The following is a 15,998-nucleotide window of genomic DNA, read 5'->3' on the forward strand; positions in this document are numbered from 1 at the left end:
GGAAAGTGGATTTTCCCATTCTTCACAACAAAAAGCACCCTTTTATTAGTCATTTGTTTTTAGTCTTTACTGATCCACTCTGTAAATATATAGCTATTTAATTTTTTTAAATATAAATTATTAATGGTGTCTTGAAAGTAAGTAATCAAGAAACAAATGAATATAAACATTAATTGTTTAGTGGTACATACATCTAAAATAAAAAAAATAATAAAAAATAAAATACCCTGCAGACACAAGTGGCGTGAGAATTATGCACAGTTATAAAAATCTTCACTAATTTTTTGAAGCATCTTTTACACAAGATTCTGTGTATATTAAGATGTAAAAAAATTATGTAATCAAATTAATTCTCAGATTTTGAGTTTCTCATGGTTTTTCCTGTCTGTGTAACGATTCTACAATCGATTGTTCCAATCGTACGATTTTGCCCATCGCTACTCGAAGCGTAGCGGATGTTGATGCAGCTGTAACTTTTTCTTTGCCTGTGACACAAACAACGTCGTAATTGGCCGCTGCGTGATGAATGGTCCGCCGCATTTTTAGTTATTTATTGAAGCCCAACGCGGCAGTCGTTTGTGTAGTAAATTTTTTTTTAAAATCCTTCTTCTTAAATGTTGCACATGGTCCTCATTATAAACATTCTTCACGTATATTAGCTGACTTATTGAAGAAAAATGATCTCTATCGTAGGATTTCGTTATCTTGCTGTTTTTATTATCTTCTGAAATGAAGTCCATGGAAAGTATGGTGTGCCCGACGTTTCGGCATGCCTAGATGTTAATCACCCCCTTGAAGATGACTGCAACAGGGCATGCCGAAACGTCGAGAACACCATCATTTCCGTGCACGCTGACTTCATTTCAGAAGCCAAGAAGTTGTCAAATGAATACTATTTAAAATAAATTGCTAGTAAGAATGAATATAACGTGCAGAATTTGTAGTGCAAATATCTTGTTTGATGCCTGGTTTGGCGTACAATATATCGTGGGCTTAGTGGAAAAAGTCGGTAAGTCCAATTTCTGGAAAAATACTGTTAGTTCACTTACCAAGTTTTGCTTGCCTAGAATAGCGTTATAATGGACTTGCCGAAATAAAGCTATAGAAGAAAATGTCCACAATCATTCATTATTTGGACTTCCAAACGTTTTCTTGGCGAAGATATTGCCCTTACAACTTCATCTGTGAAGTTAACTCATTTTCACAAAAAAGTGGACTTGCCAACTTTTCCCACTAAGCCCACGATATGTTTATATACTTCCAGCTCATGAATGAGCGATTATATCATTAAAATGTAGGTTAAATATTATAGAAATAAATTACAAAAAAAAAGTATTTTCAGTTGTTAATGTTGCAACTTATTTTTTTTTTTACTGTAAGTTGATGTGATATGTTTAAAAGTTCTCTTGATCTGCAATACCTCATTAAATGAATCTAAATAATTATTTTTCTGCCCCCTTCTTCACCCAAGTAAACTGATTATGGTTACTCATTTTTGATACGTATATTTTTGTGTGTAAATAATTCTATAATGGAAACGTTTTCGGAAATGATCTTGAAATATAACTCCTTACTGGAGCGTGCGTCATGTCACTTGTCTTCAATTTAACTGTTTATAATTAAATTAATTTAAAAAAAAAGTGTTGTAACAGCGTATCTTGGAAAATAAAATTTGAAATGAGAATTCTGTAAATACATTTTACGGTTGTATTTCATAAAGAGCATCATCTAATTATATTCATTATTTATTTCCAAGGAGTGTTAATTGGAAGAAGCCATCTTGTTTTTAACTGTTTGTTCAATAGTTTTTTTTGTATAGTCATGTTTTTTTTTTGCTCTTTGGAACATAGCACATAATTTGATGGAATGCCTTGTTATTAATAGGACAGACTGCTACAACTAGATTTTCCTATGAGATAAGTAGTGTTTTGCATTGAAATTTTATTTTTGTTAGAATGACTACAAATGTGATAATACTGACAATGGATACTAAATTATAGTCTTTATAAAAATAAAAAGTTAAAGAAGGTAAACAAAAAAATTGGTTTTCTGTAAAGTCGGTTTACGGACGATAGTTTAACGTGACGTCATAACAAAATATTGATGAAATGATTGCATACTTTTATGAATAAAATTGAATAATTTTTATTGGATTATCACTATTTTGTATGGATACAAAGAAGGAGTGAAATGAAATCTACAATTTAATTGATAAATTTACTTTTATTTGCACTCATTAATTCAAATATGTTTATTACTTTAACGAAGAGATTATTTAACTATATATTTTATACGTGTTTGCTATTTAACTTCTTCCAATCTGTGTTACTGTGTTAAGGATAGGACGATGATAAGAAAAGTAGGAAACGAATGGGAGTGTTTCAAGTTTAATGTGCCTCGAAAAAGTCAAATCGATTGTTGTTCCAATCGAGCGGAAGAGAGATATATGCGGCGCAAGCGTACAATGAGCATAACGGGACACGACGTAACGGGACAATGAGTAATCCTTTTTCGTGCGTGCAGCCGGCGTTCATCGATTTATTAGACGTTGTCACGTCAAAAAAAAAGAAGTTAATATTATCAAGCCGGGTAGTATAAATCTGGCGACAGCGGTCGCCATTTATCTCTGTACTGCAACTTAAGCGTGGGATAGACTATAGTGCAGTAGTGAGAGAATTAGTGGCCGTACGGTTAGTTTACACCGAGCGTGTGGGAAGTTTCCCGAACTTGCGGACAAAAATAAAACTTTCTCCTGCCTCGTGTCTTCGGAAGCCTGTGGTGGCGCAGCCCGCGAGGACTTTTCCTGTCTTCCTGTACCCGGGAGGGAAGCCTTTAAGAGGAATCGATCACCACCACCCCGCCTCCGTTTCCCCCTACGCCTCCTCGAACTCCTCTGGTCGGCCACTCTACCCAAGGCAGCATGTACCTCACGGGAATCAGCTGCTACTACTACGTACAGGATGATTCAACGAGGAGTTACCGCCACTTCGCAGACCTTATTCCTTACATATTACTAGCTCCGGTACCTGGCTTCGCGCAGATAAAGTTTTGTACATGTGTACAGTGTTGGATAAAACAAATTTTAATTTTGAGGTCAAATACAAATTTAAATTAGTTTTTATAATTATCATACTTTAAATGAAAGGATTTTTAAGATTGCGTTTTAAAAAAAATATACTCTTTTAAAAATCGTAATCTACCCGTGCAAAACCAGGTATATCAGTTATTTTAAAAAAATTATCTCCAAAAATATCACAAAATAAAAGAATTACAACAAAAAATATACACTGTAATTATATAGTAAAGGAATATTTAATTTATAAGTATGCTATGAAAGAGAAAATAACATTAATACCCACTATATATTTAAAAAAAAATCAATGCATTACAGGACTTACAAGCTTATAGAAACGTAACAAAACGTAATTCTGCAATTGCTGAACGGATTTATTTATTTATTTATTTTTGTTTTTTAGACTACCCTATCCCACAGGAACTACACATTTTTTTCCAGTATGAAAAGTTAATTAAGTACAACTACGGGACCTAAAGTAACTGTATACGTAATTTCATGAAAATTCGTTCAGTTGTCAAGATCTTAGAGGAAAAAAACAAAACAAAAACAAACACAAAGTTTCGCTTTTATAATGTTAGAAGGATAAATGTGGATCATATTCCCAATATGGACGGAGTCATTCAACACACTTTAAATCCAAGGAAATGTCAACACACTTTAAATCCAAGGAAATGTCATTACTATGAGAAGCTTATTGCGTGTGGGGATGGACGAAGGACACTTGTCTACCAAAAGAATGCTCAAACACGTATCATGAATGTCGCTGCACTTGCCGTACATGAGCGAAGGGGCTGCTCCAGAATTTATTTTTTTTGGACAGTCTTGGACGGTACCACAGGGGCGTAACGCACAGTTTTGGGAGCCCAGGCCCTACTGGGGGGTCCACATCAGAGGGTGGTCCGGGGAATTTATACAATTCAATTGCAAAATGCTAAGTTTTGTGGCTTTCTGAGGGTAATTTATCCCTCTCCGAAGTCCAATATGTAAAGTATATTAATATAAACAAAATACACTAATAACTATAAATGCCACAAAATTAATTGTAAGGATTTCACTCGTGTTAATATAAGGTGGAATATCACTACACAAATCGTGCGTTAATGTAGAATGTTACAAATATGCAGTCTAATGTATAGTTTCATTTAATTGCAAACTTGCCCTTCTCAGAAGCGCAGACGTATACAGTTGTGTTTTTGTTGATTTACTTTTCTTATAGTTTTCTAAATAAGTCTTAACGTTTAACACGAATTGTATGTTTTTTAAAAAAAAGTATTAGTAGCGTAGGAAAGTATGTCTGAGCCCAAGCTTCCGAAGGAGGATTGGGAGAATTGTAAAAACTAATTTTTTATAAATATTTTCATTACTATAGTGTGACATATATAGATATAGTTATAATGAGGATATATATATATATACATAGTGAGAGGTAGAGAAATGGAGAGAGGTGTATATATAATGAGAAGTGATATGAAGAGAGGTGTATATATAAATATAGAGGTATAGAGAGGTGTGTATATATAAATATAGAGGTATAGAGAGATGTGTATATATAAAGAGATATAGAGAGAGGTTTATACATAAATATAGATGTATAGAGAGATGCTTTGTATATGTGTACCTACTTAAAACAAAATACAAAAAAAAATGCATTGCAGCGCATGCCGGGAATTACAATCATAATATCCATTTTAAAAAATTCTACTTAAATATAATTAGGGTGGGACTCGAGACCGTGATGCCTCACTCCATGATTTGTGCTCGGATAATCGACATAATTGGGAAAACGCAGCGGAACTGTTTTTTTTTTTATGTCAACATTGTTCGTTTCCACATAGCGATTCGATCACGACCGCGGTAGAGTTACACGCTGGGCATAATTATTACACCGCACTTTGCCCCCTCCTTTCCCACCCCTCCCCTTCATGTTCCCGTGATATGGGCGACACTAATCAGGCCGCCCGCCAATCACCGCGGTTCGCGGTCCGCGACCAGACGGACCTCGTTAAGGGGTGTATGTGTGTCAGCGAGGCGGGATGATAAGTGCGACACTCGCTGGTGCTTCTAGCGCGGTGTCGCCTCTGGACTGGCGCGCAGTCTTCTCGTCGTCACAGGACAACTGTGGAATCTGAGCGGTGACCGTAACATTATACGGCCGAGAAATGAAGATAAAGGTGTAATGCAAGTCCCTTAAGTGCTTTCAAGAATCTGTACCGGTTGTGATACGCCTTAAAATTACTCCGAAAACATGTGTTTTTAGCCATTTTAAATATTCTAAATATACAGTTTAAAAACTTAATCAGAAATCAAAAGTACTTTTCGGCCCTCGGCGAACTCTTAAAATGCTTTTCGTAAGCGGACCCCACTCGGATATCTTGAGTAGTTTTTTTTTGAAATCGCGTTGTTTTCCCTGAAGCTCTGCGCACCGCGTGTTGTGCCCGGGTAGGCAGGGGCCTTAACGCCGCGGTCTGGACAACTGGCGGGCGTTGTACGTCACGCCGGTGTCTTTCAGAATATTCCCCCGGCTTCCCGCAAGGTGGCGTCGCACAGTCGCAGCGCGTCGTTCGCTGAGCTTAAGTACAGAAAAAAAAAGAGAGGAAAAAAAATCATGTGTTAAGGGGCCCGCCTACCTGGGCACACATACGGTGTGCAGAGCTTCAGGAAAAACAACGCGATTTCAAAACTACTCAAGATATCCGAGTGGGGCCTATTTACGAATAGCATTTAAGAGTTCGCTGAGGACCGAAAAGTACTTTTAATCTCGGATTAAGTTTTTAAACTGTATTTTTAGAAGCGTTAAAATGCCTAAAACGCGTGTTTTCAGAGTAATTTTTAGGCATAAAACAATCAGTACAGATTCTTGAAAGTACTTAAGGGGCTTGCATAACACCTTTATCTTCATTTCTCCGCCATATAATGTTACGGTCACCGCTCAAATTTCACAGTTATCTTTTGACGACGAGACGAATGCGCGCCAGTTCAGAGACTTGCGCTTAGAGGCTATACCGCGCTGGAAGCACCAGCGAGCGTCGCGCTTATCATCCCGCCTCACCAACACACATACACCCCTGACGAGGCGGGCCCCTTAAGAGGGAAGCCTAAGATGTACATCAAGCTTTGTCCCTGCCCGAACACGCCCGAATATTCACCTTCGGCCAACCTCGGGTTTATTTATATATATATTTATATTTCTCTGTTTATTTTAATGTAGCTATACCAACCTAACTAACCGTCCATAGTGTTTTAAAGTGTTTTAAAGTGTTTTAATGTAGCTAACCTAACCTACCACTTTTAATATTTGAATTAATTTTTCCTGCGCAAAAATAAAACAAATCCCGAGGTTGGCCGAAGGTGAATATTCGGGCGTGTTCGGGCAGGGACAGAACTTGATGTACATCTTAGGCTTCTCGTGTTAAGAGTCTCTCAGTACTGGCCGGCGATGTGCAAAATCTATCCTCGGTAACGAACAAGCTCGTTGTGTTGATCTCATGTTGGAAAATAAAAAACGAAACTCCGGACACGATCAATGCCGAGCTTGATAAATAAATTACACACGCAAAATGTGTGTTTTCAACTGCATTTCTGCACGCGAATCACACGTAGTTCCCGCACCCGCCGCTAGAATACGCTGACGGAGAAGCTGCGTCGACTATCGGATCATTCCATTTGCAGACCGAAATTTTAAACTGTGCTTTGAAACCGCTCCGATAAAAAACGAAAAAAATCCTTGTAAAATTATATTAAACCCCAGCTTTGGACCTGATTTTCGACAAAGAATTGTATTAAAATACTGCTCATCTTGTTAAAAATTCACTAGGCAGTTAATACTTAAAAGTTTCTTTGTATTTGTTTAATTTGGTTCGCGCCATCCGCCATAGATAGCAGCACCACTTGTCGCTCATTTCCTGTTCCTTTACTCTTTTACTTCCGTCCCATTAACGAAATTACTCCACCCATATGCCGTATACAGAGAGCTAAGATTTTACACATAAAAAATAAAAATTTTAACTTTGGCATTTATAGTTGCAAATAGCATCTAAGGCTTGTTCTCACTCGCCAAGTTCATTTTTTTTAACCATTTTTTCCGTCATTATTCTTATTGAAGGGCATTCCTGAAATTTTAACTCGTAACCTCCATTGAATTTGTTGTTTGGCCACAAATAATTTCAACAGATATTCTCTTAATGGTATTTCATGGGTGTAAAAAGAAGCGTGTCTTCGTAATAATCATCTACACTTGCAACACTATTTCGGTGGTTATAAACTTCCCCCCCCCCCCCCCCCCCCCCCAATTGTGAACGCTATTTAACTGTTGTAATGATCCTTGCTCATTGTCGCCATTTGTCAAGCTCTGGAGGCAGATGGTAATATATTTTTTTTTATGTTTGTGCTTTTTGTGATAACGTTTTATTCAATTCTTCACAATACTGCTAGCTTTATCGCCTATTGTTACAGGTTTAATTTCTATTTCGTATCGACTATCTCTCATGTATTTACTCGCGGATAGCAAAATTATTTTTTTTATGATTCTGTATTGCTATGAAGATTACTCTTACCATCATCATTGTCATCATATATGTAACAAGTAAAAAACAAATAAAAATACCCAACGGGTTTAGTGAAATTAAACCAAACAAAAAAAATTGAGGAAACATAGCTATCCTTTCTCCTCTCCCTAAAAACCAACAGCCGTTTTTTCTGTGGCTAAATTTCTATTTCTTAAAGCAGACCATACGTGCTAATTTATTTTCTTATATAATTATAAATCATATAAGTTGTTTGTAATACTGTTTAAGTATTTTTAATGACTTTTGTTTTAAATTTTAATTAGCTGTAGCCTACTGAAGATAACTACATTTTATTTTCCAGGTAATTTACAGCAATGACGTGAACCTATCATAGATAAATGCTTCAAGATAATTAAAAAATTATTTGTCTAATTAGCGTTAGTAGTTCTCGAAATAGGCCTAGTAGGTGATCCACATTACAGACAGACAGCTGAATAATTTTTAACTAGAGAAAATTTACAGTCAGGATTTACTGCTGTTTTTTTCGCTTTATTTAATTAAAACTGAGATTTTTCTTATTATCAAACAAATGATACGGCGCTAACGATTTCGGTAACTTATTTTCTGCGAAACGTTAATTATTTGAAAATTTTACCTTAAAAAAAGGGGTGGTTTGCCTGAGGAGTTCATTGTTCTCGGTACTTATTAAATGTAGCAAGACAAAGAGAGATGTCTGCGAGTTCAAACTTGCTCTGAGTCTCGTAACAGAGCAATCAATAAGGAGTATTCTCATCTTTTCGAACGGTGTTTGAATTCTCTTTGGTTTCTTAGGAAACCACCCGCTTCGTCGCTGTAACTTACTCCTTGTACAGCAAACAAACAACACGAGAGAGATGTTTCCGGGAAGCCCGCAGTTCACAGGGACGAGATTTTTTTTTTTTTTTTTTTTTTCCTAACCTAACTAAAACTAAGTGTATTTTGGAGGGGTCCGGGTTAGGGAGGGACCTAGGTGCGTCTCAGGCCGAAGCCTATACGCCTAGTCATGCTGGGATTAGCCATGCAAGGAGAGGGTCGCATGCATCATGTGCTAGGAGGGGATTGGCCAGCCATGGCAGCGATTGGCGCCATGACTAACTCCCCTCACTCTTAAATCTAGACTATAACTAGAGATAGGTTGGGCCCAGGTAAAACCTGCATAGACACAGGGAAAACCCTGGGCACATTCATGCGGGATGCAAATTGGCATGCATTACGTGTAGGAGTTTACAGGAGACAGAGGATGGTCTGGATGAAGCGTTGGACAGAGTAGAAAAGAGTCTACCATGCGGGGGTTGGGAACTTGGACTCGTAGTCCGCTTTGCTTTTTATCCAGGACTGGATTTAGTGACCAGGGACGCGAGCGCCCCTGGTGGTGAGTGGTTGCACTGACCACTCACTCCGCCGCCAGTCAGCACCTAAAAAACTAAGAAACTAAAACAGAAAAAAGATAAATGACTTACAAACTAGGCATTTCGTTACGAAATATGCAAACACCCAACTCAGGGATGGACGTGCAGTGCTTAAGATAAAACTAAAATAAGAACTAAAAATATATATATTTTTTATTTTTTTTATTTATTTTTTTAGATTTTTTATTATTATTTTAGAAATATATATTTTTGATGACTAATACTTAGTATCTAGGACTTATTACTAATTTACAAATCTCTAATATCTACTACTATACTACTAGTTAAATATAGAGGAACTGTCGGTGTATAAAGTTACAGGTGATTAAGTCAAGACCTATTCGCATTCTGGCATTGTTGCAAGCTTGTAATTCAAAATCCCATGTCTTTCAGAAACACAACCGGCACTGGAGGTGAAGCCTGCCAGGCGGGCCATGCCCATCGTACATAGGGAGTCAGCCCTAACACAACAGGCAGTGAACTCCCGGGAGCCGAACCTACACCTGCGTGCTTCGGACCATTTTGAATAAGCAAATTATTCGTTAATGTCTATAATTTAAGTTTCAACTCGCGGGAGACTGATTGGCCGATCGCTCAGCCAGCCACAGCACACTACGGAGGTCTGTGAGCCAAGATTGAATTTGGCATTTTATATTTTCCATGCAACTCTGGATCTTGTTCGCCCAGTGATGAAATATATGGGTTTCTGCTTATGGCACATTTATCATAGAATTTTTGCGCAGTTCGGAAATAATAATGTTTTAAAAGTTCGAGTTTGAGCTCTCTGTGCATAGCCCTTACGGGGCAATACACAGGCGCATCTGTCGCAATACGAATACTCTTATTCTGAATTCTCTGTAGCTTGATTAAGTGAGATTCCGCTGCTGTTGCCCACACCGGCGCTGCATACGTGATTATTGGTTTTATTAGTGCGTTATAAATTATTATTCCGTTTTTAACAGAGCTACCTAAACGTCTGCTCATGACGGGGTAGAGGGTCATGAGCCTAGTGAAAGCTGTTTTTCTTTTCGCCTCTATGTGATCGCGCCATAGTAGTTTCCTATCCATGTGTACGCCTAAATATTTAACCACATTTTTGTGAGGAATTTGCTCATTGAAAAGTGTTAGTCGTGGTCTATCTTCAAGTGGCGGGAGATGTTTACGCGTAAAAACTATAGCTTCTGATTTAGTAGGGTTTACCTTAATTCGCCATTTTGTGCACCACTGTTCTATTGAATTTAACGCGGTTTGTAATCTGTCTGCTGCGAGTTCTAGAATACTAGATCTGCTAAACAATACCGTATCGTCCGCGTAGCAGCCAAACTGAACTGATCGGTGTGCGGGCTTAGGCATATCGTGGATATAAATATTGAATAAAACCGGCCCCAAGATGCTGCCTTGTGGGACTCCTGCTTTAATTATTTTTAAATCGGACTGTGCTCCTTCTGTCGTGACTCTAAACGATCTATTTTCTAAATACGAGGCCAGTAATTTAATATAACAATCGGGGAAGCCAGTTTTATATAATTTATAAATTAAGCCTTCATGAAGTACTCTATCAAAGGCTTTTTCTATGTCCAAAAACGCTGCGAGATTATAGCTATTCTGATTGAACGCAGTTATTATTTGTTCTGTAATACGGACCAGTTGATGCGTTGTTGAATGCGCGCTGCGAAAACCAAATTGTTCGTCCGGCAGTACGTCATTTTCTTTAATGTGAGTATTTAGTCGCTGTAGAATTATGCATTCAGCTACTTTTGACAATGTACTCAGCAGGCTAATGGGCCTATAATTTTGGGGCAGTGTCTTATCTTTTCCGGATTTATGAAAAACTATCACATTCGCTTCTTTCCACTGCGATGGAAAATACTGTTGTTTAAGTATTCCATTTATTAATTGAGCTAGGTATTCCAAAATTTAATCGGGCAGTTTCTTAAGGACTACTGCCTGAATGCCATCGTTTCCCGGTGCCTTACGTGGTTTCATACGCCTGATAGCCTGTTTAACTTCCTGAGATTGAGTTAAGTAAGGTTTTGAGGTTAAAGGCTGATTAAGTTTAATTGTAAGGTCTCTGTATATTCTGGCATTAAATTGCGGGTCACAGGGTTCGATATTAGGTTGAAAGGCTAATTCAAGGGTATTCGCGAAGGCTTGTGCTTTGTCTGTCGGTGTAAAAGCGAACCCAGTGCGTGTTTGTAGCGGAGGTATTTTATCTATCTTATGAAGGAATCGCTTTGTCATACTCCAGGTGCTACCATCTTGCACCTGTAGCTGAGAGACTTTCGTCTCCCATTGGCTGCTCCTCCATAGAGTTATTTCATCGGAAATTATTTTCTGTAATTCATTAATTCTCGCTTTAATGTCGCGCTGCCTACGTCGAGTATATTCGCGCCTTAATCTATTTTTCTGAGAAATTAAATCCCTAATATACACCGGCAGTTCATCTTGCTTAAATCTAACCACCTTTTCTGGGATGCACGAGTTAATTGCAGTTTGAATTTTAACTGTAAGTTCAGTGACTGCTGATTCTATGTTATCTTTTGTTTTGAAGTTGGCAGCATCGGCTGCAGGCAAATTATCGACTAAATACGTCTGAAAGCCTCTCCAGTCAGCTTTCTTGTAGTCTTTAATTTTTCTCGGAGGACTGATGTCAGTGTCCACGTCATCGAATAGTAGATGTACTGGAAAGTGGTCAGACGACATTTCGTGAAAGACTCTGAGTTCGAATCCCGTTTGAACTCTCTTATTTAATGCAATATCTAAAATATCGGGGTTGTGCCTTAGTACTCCGCTATCGTGAGTGGGCTCTGAGGGAGCATGTACTTGATAATTTTTGTTAGACTCGTGTCTTTGCAGCAGTAGGCCATTGGCTGTATTGCTCCGACAGTTCCAGTCTTTATGTTTGGCATTAATATCGCCGACTGCTAGGAATGTGGGAGCTGAGCCATATAAGATGTCCAGCTCGTTTTCAGTTAGTGACCTGCCCGGTGGTGCATACATCGAAATAAGCACAATTTGTTGTTTATTGACTTTAAAAGTAATTGCCACAGCTTCTAATTTATTAAATTCAGGTAAATGAAATTCACTATGTTGTATACTTCTGTGGATTAGTAGGGCAACCCCTCCACTTCTGGTATCGCGGTCGCGCCTATAAATAGTGTAATTTAAGATAGTTAGACGATCTGTTGGAATTAAGTGTGTTTCGTTTATCGCCGCGATTCTAATATTATGTTTAATTAAATGATCGGTAAATTCGATTATTTTATTTCTAATTCCTCGTGCATTCCAGTAAAGGATGGTACTTAATCTACTGTCTACGGGGGTAGTATTAATGGCAGAACCTAAATTAAGGGTGTGCGGCATTAAAGCTGGCCGCTAATGCTGTCACGAAGCCCGTGGTGGCTTTTATTTTGTCCTCTATTGACTTGGACGGATTACACCAAATAGCCATTAAAATGCACATTGGTTCCAGGACGTGTGCCAGGTTAGGGTCCTGTGTAAGGGCATCCGATTGGCCTACGAGCTTCAGAAAGTCGCTCGCGTCCATCGCTGGCTTCTCCGCGGGATTTAGCTGCGGTGAAGCAGTTGGCATTACTGTTGGTGAGTCAGTCTGCAACGGGCTGGCTTGTTGTTGCCCAGGCGCGACTTTCTTGGAATCACTGGGGGGAGTGGTGGAGTTGGGTGGCGCCTTAGTACCTGGCTGATCCGTCACTTGACCTTGCGCCCGGCCTTTACCGTTTTTGTGCCCCGAATGGTGTTTCTTCGGGGGCCTCTGGGGCAGGGGCTGGCCTCTAGGCCTGGGTGGGTTTGCCAAGACAGGATACTCCAGTTCATGCCTATCGCTCAGCACTGAATATTGATTAGGGCTCTGCCATTGCGGGGGGGCGGGGTAGCTCGGGGCTCGCCACGGCTGCCTTGGGGGCTGGGGGCAGTAGCCTGAGGGGCCGGCTTGTTGTGGGGGTGGGCGGACTTGAGCCGCGGCTGTTGCTCGCTTGTTTTCGCGCACTGCGCGTTTGGACTGCAGCTCTCTGTCTTTCCGCTCCTGTTGCGGGAGGTGACGCCAGTTCTCCCTCTTGTAGGCCATGCAGCCTCTGTAATTGGCGCAATGCGGGCCTCCACATCGCGCGCACTTTGCCTTCGTCCTGTCACCTCCCTGGGGGCAAACCTCGGTTTTGTGCCCTTGGCTGCACCATCGGCACACAGGGGAGGCTCTGCAGCCTTTTGCGGGGTGGCCAAACCTCTGACAGTTGCCACATTGGAGGGGGCCTTTGGGGTGTCGATAGTCCTCAACACGAATGCTGAGGCCTCCGAATGACTTCAGGTCGTAAATCCTTTCTGGATTTACGGCCTTCGGGAGCTCTACGACTAACTTATTTATAGGCTGCCTTGTCTGCCTGTTGTACAGAAACCAGAAGTTCTGCACTGGAAGACCCATTGCGGCGAACTCGGCCTGAATGAATTGTTTGTCGGTGCTGCTATGCACTCGACAAAACAAACTTTTTCGGGATCTCGTCCCGTTGCAGCAGCACAGAGTGTTGCACTCCGGCCTGCTCCAGTGCACGCACTGCCCTGTGGTACTCCTCCACGGTGGCAGTGTGAATCATGAGCTGGTCATGGCCGCGACTGACGCACGACCAGCGCTCCTGCAGTGCTGCATCCAGCACTCTTTTAATGGCCGGGTAGCTGTGGCCAGAATCAACAAATACATACAGGGGTTTCACCTGCATTTTCTTTGCCTGAGGGGCAGGGTTTGGCGGGGCAGGGCTCGAACCTGCGGACGTGTTGGCGGCCGTTTGACTGGCCGAGTTGTTTGCCCTTCTGACGGGCTGCTTGCGAAGTCGCTCGGCCTGCTGCCTTGCGATCGCAGGGTTCGTCAGTGGGGGGCGCAGTCTTTCGTCCTTTCCTCCCGTTTTTTGTTTTTTTGAGACGACTGTTGTAAAGCCGTCGTCGCTAGACATTTCTTGTTCGTCGTCGCTCGGCAGGGGCACATCGATGCACTCCTGCATCACCTGCTCGTCACTTAACTGGTCAGTCATGTCGCTAGTTACACCCTACAACGCACTAACACCCACTGACCACGCACCCGGTATTAAGCCGGGTTGTGGCTAGGCTGTAGGGTTAGCTACAACCCGGGTTGTTTTGCACGCTTACACTTCTTAGAAAAAAACCTGGGAATACCACCTGGCCTGTGTGCGAGCAAACAGGCTGTTCCTGGAATCTCGCAGCTCCGCTTGACGCGTCCGTCCTCGGCCAAGGCTCGAAGCGAACTCCACAGGGACGAGACACACTTCATAACAGTTCGAAGTTCTCCGATGTTCTCCGAAGTTTGCCGAACGCTCGTGGAAAAACAACCACATTGCAAGGATTCGTGTATTTTACGGTCACAGAGTATTTCAAATAACGCTGACGCTAACCTAACCAACCTTTCATTTTAGATATGATAACCGTACCTAATTTACCCTCCCGAAAAAAAAAAAAAACTTATGTATTACACTGACCGAAACCTAACCAGTTAACTTTTGAAACTAACTGGCATCCTGAAGCATAAGACGTACTCACGCCGTAGATGCTTCAGCCGGTTACACTATGATTTTTATTTTTTGTAATTTGGAACAGAAATAGTCATGTAAAATTACAGATATCTGTACATTTTTACGAAAACAACTGTATCAATACAAAATAGTTTTCGCAGTTGTACTGGGTTCGGATTTTTACCCGGGAATTTAACTTTGTGTTCCCCCAGTACCTACAATAGTTAAAAGTTATTTGTAAACCGTTCCCTTCATAGCTTTCCAGTATTAACTGCGCACATTAATAAGCATGATAAACATGTTCTAATTATGGAATAATTCAAATTATTTTCCATTGATTTTGAAAAAAAAATAATGCTTGCAGGAAATATCAATTTAAAAAAATTATGCGCCAAATTTTGTAAGAAATACGCAGTATTTTTTCATATATGCAAAAATAACCATTTGTCGTGTGTTTTACAAAGTTATAATACTGTTACGGTTTACCGCGGGTTCGTAAAGGATAGCTCAATTAAAGATTTTACTACCACACACACAGTTTTATTGATAGCCACTACTTATGTCACTTACAAATAATCCTCCAAAATGGCAAATAAACAATTGCACTTAAAAATAATGTTGCTTCCCCAGTCACTCCTTTCTTACAATCCACACGCCTCGCTGGGCCGCAACTCTCGCCGCAGCACCCCTCGTGGGTCTCCGCCGCGGGACTCCGTCGCCGCACTCCGCCGCCGCCGACGCACTTGCCTTCGCCTAGGATCCACTCGATGCCACGTCCGTAACAATACATTTCTTGTAGTATTACAAACTATTTCTTGGCAGCTGGTTTCCAAAGGAGTGCAGAAATGTTTGTTTTTTTTTGGTCTGCGATACGTGTAAGCGCGCAGACGCGGCGGCGGTCTGTGCTTCGCCTCTGCAATTGCCGCTGCTCTGTGGCCCGAGGCGAAACCGGCCAATCGAGAGACTAGAGACGTCACGAGACACGTGGAGCGCCGCGCGGATCGATCTTCAAGCCACCGAGGGCTTTTTTTTTTTTTTTTTTGTCACCGAGAGCCGCCTTCGTTTCCGTGTGCCAATTCTCAGGAAAATTTATTTTAGCAGTTTATTTTTTACGCGTTCGACATGTTAAGGGGCCTCGCCTCGTCAGGGGTGTATCTGTGTCGGCGAGGCGGGATGATAAGCGCGACGCTCGCTGGTGCTTCTAGCGCGGTGTCGCCTCTGGACTGGCGCGCAGTCTTCTCGTCGTCACAGGACAACTGTGAAATCTGAGCGTTGACCGTAACATTATATGGTCGAGAAATGATGATAAAGGGGTAATGCAAGTCCCTTAAGTGCTTTCAATAATCTGTACCGGTTGTTTTACACCTAAAAAATAACTCCGAAAACATGCGTTTTAGCCATTTTAACTCTTCTAAAAATACAGTATAACAACTTAAAC

Source organism: Bacillus rossius, chromosome 16 (assembly GCF_032445375.1).
Source record: "Bacillus rossius redtenbacheri isolate Brsri chromosome 16, Brsri_v3, whole genome shotgun sequence".
Classification (NCBI taxonomy): Eukaryota; Metazoa; Arthropoda; class Insecta; order Phasmatodea; family Bacillidae; genus Bacillus; species Bacillus rossius.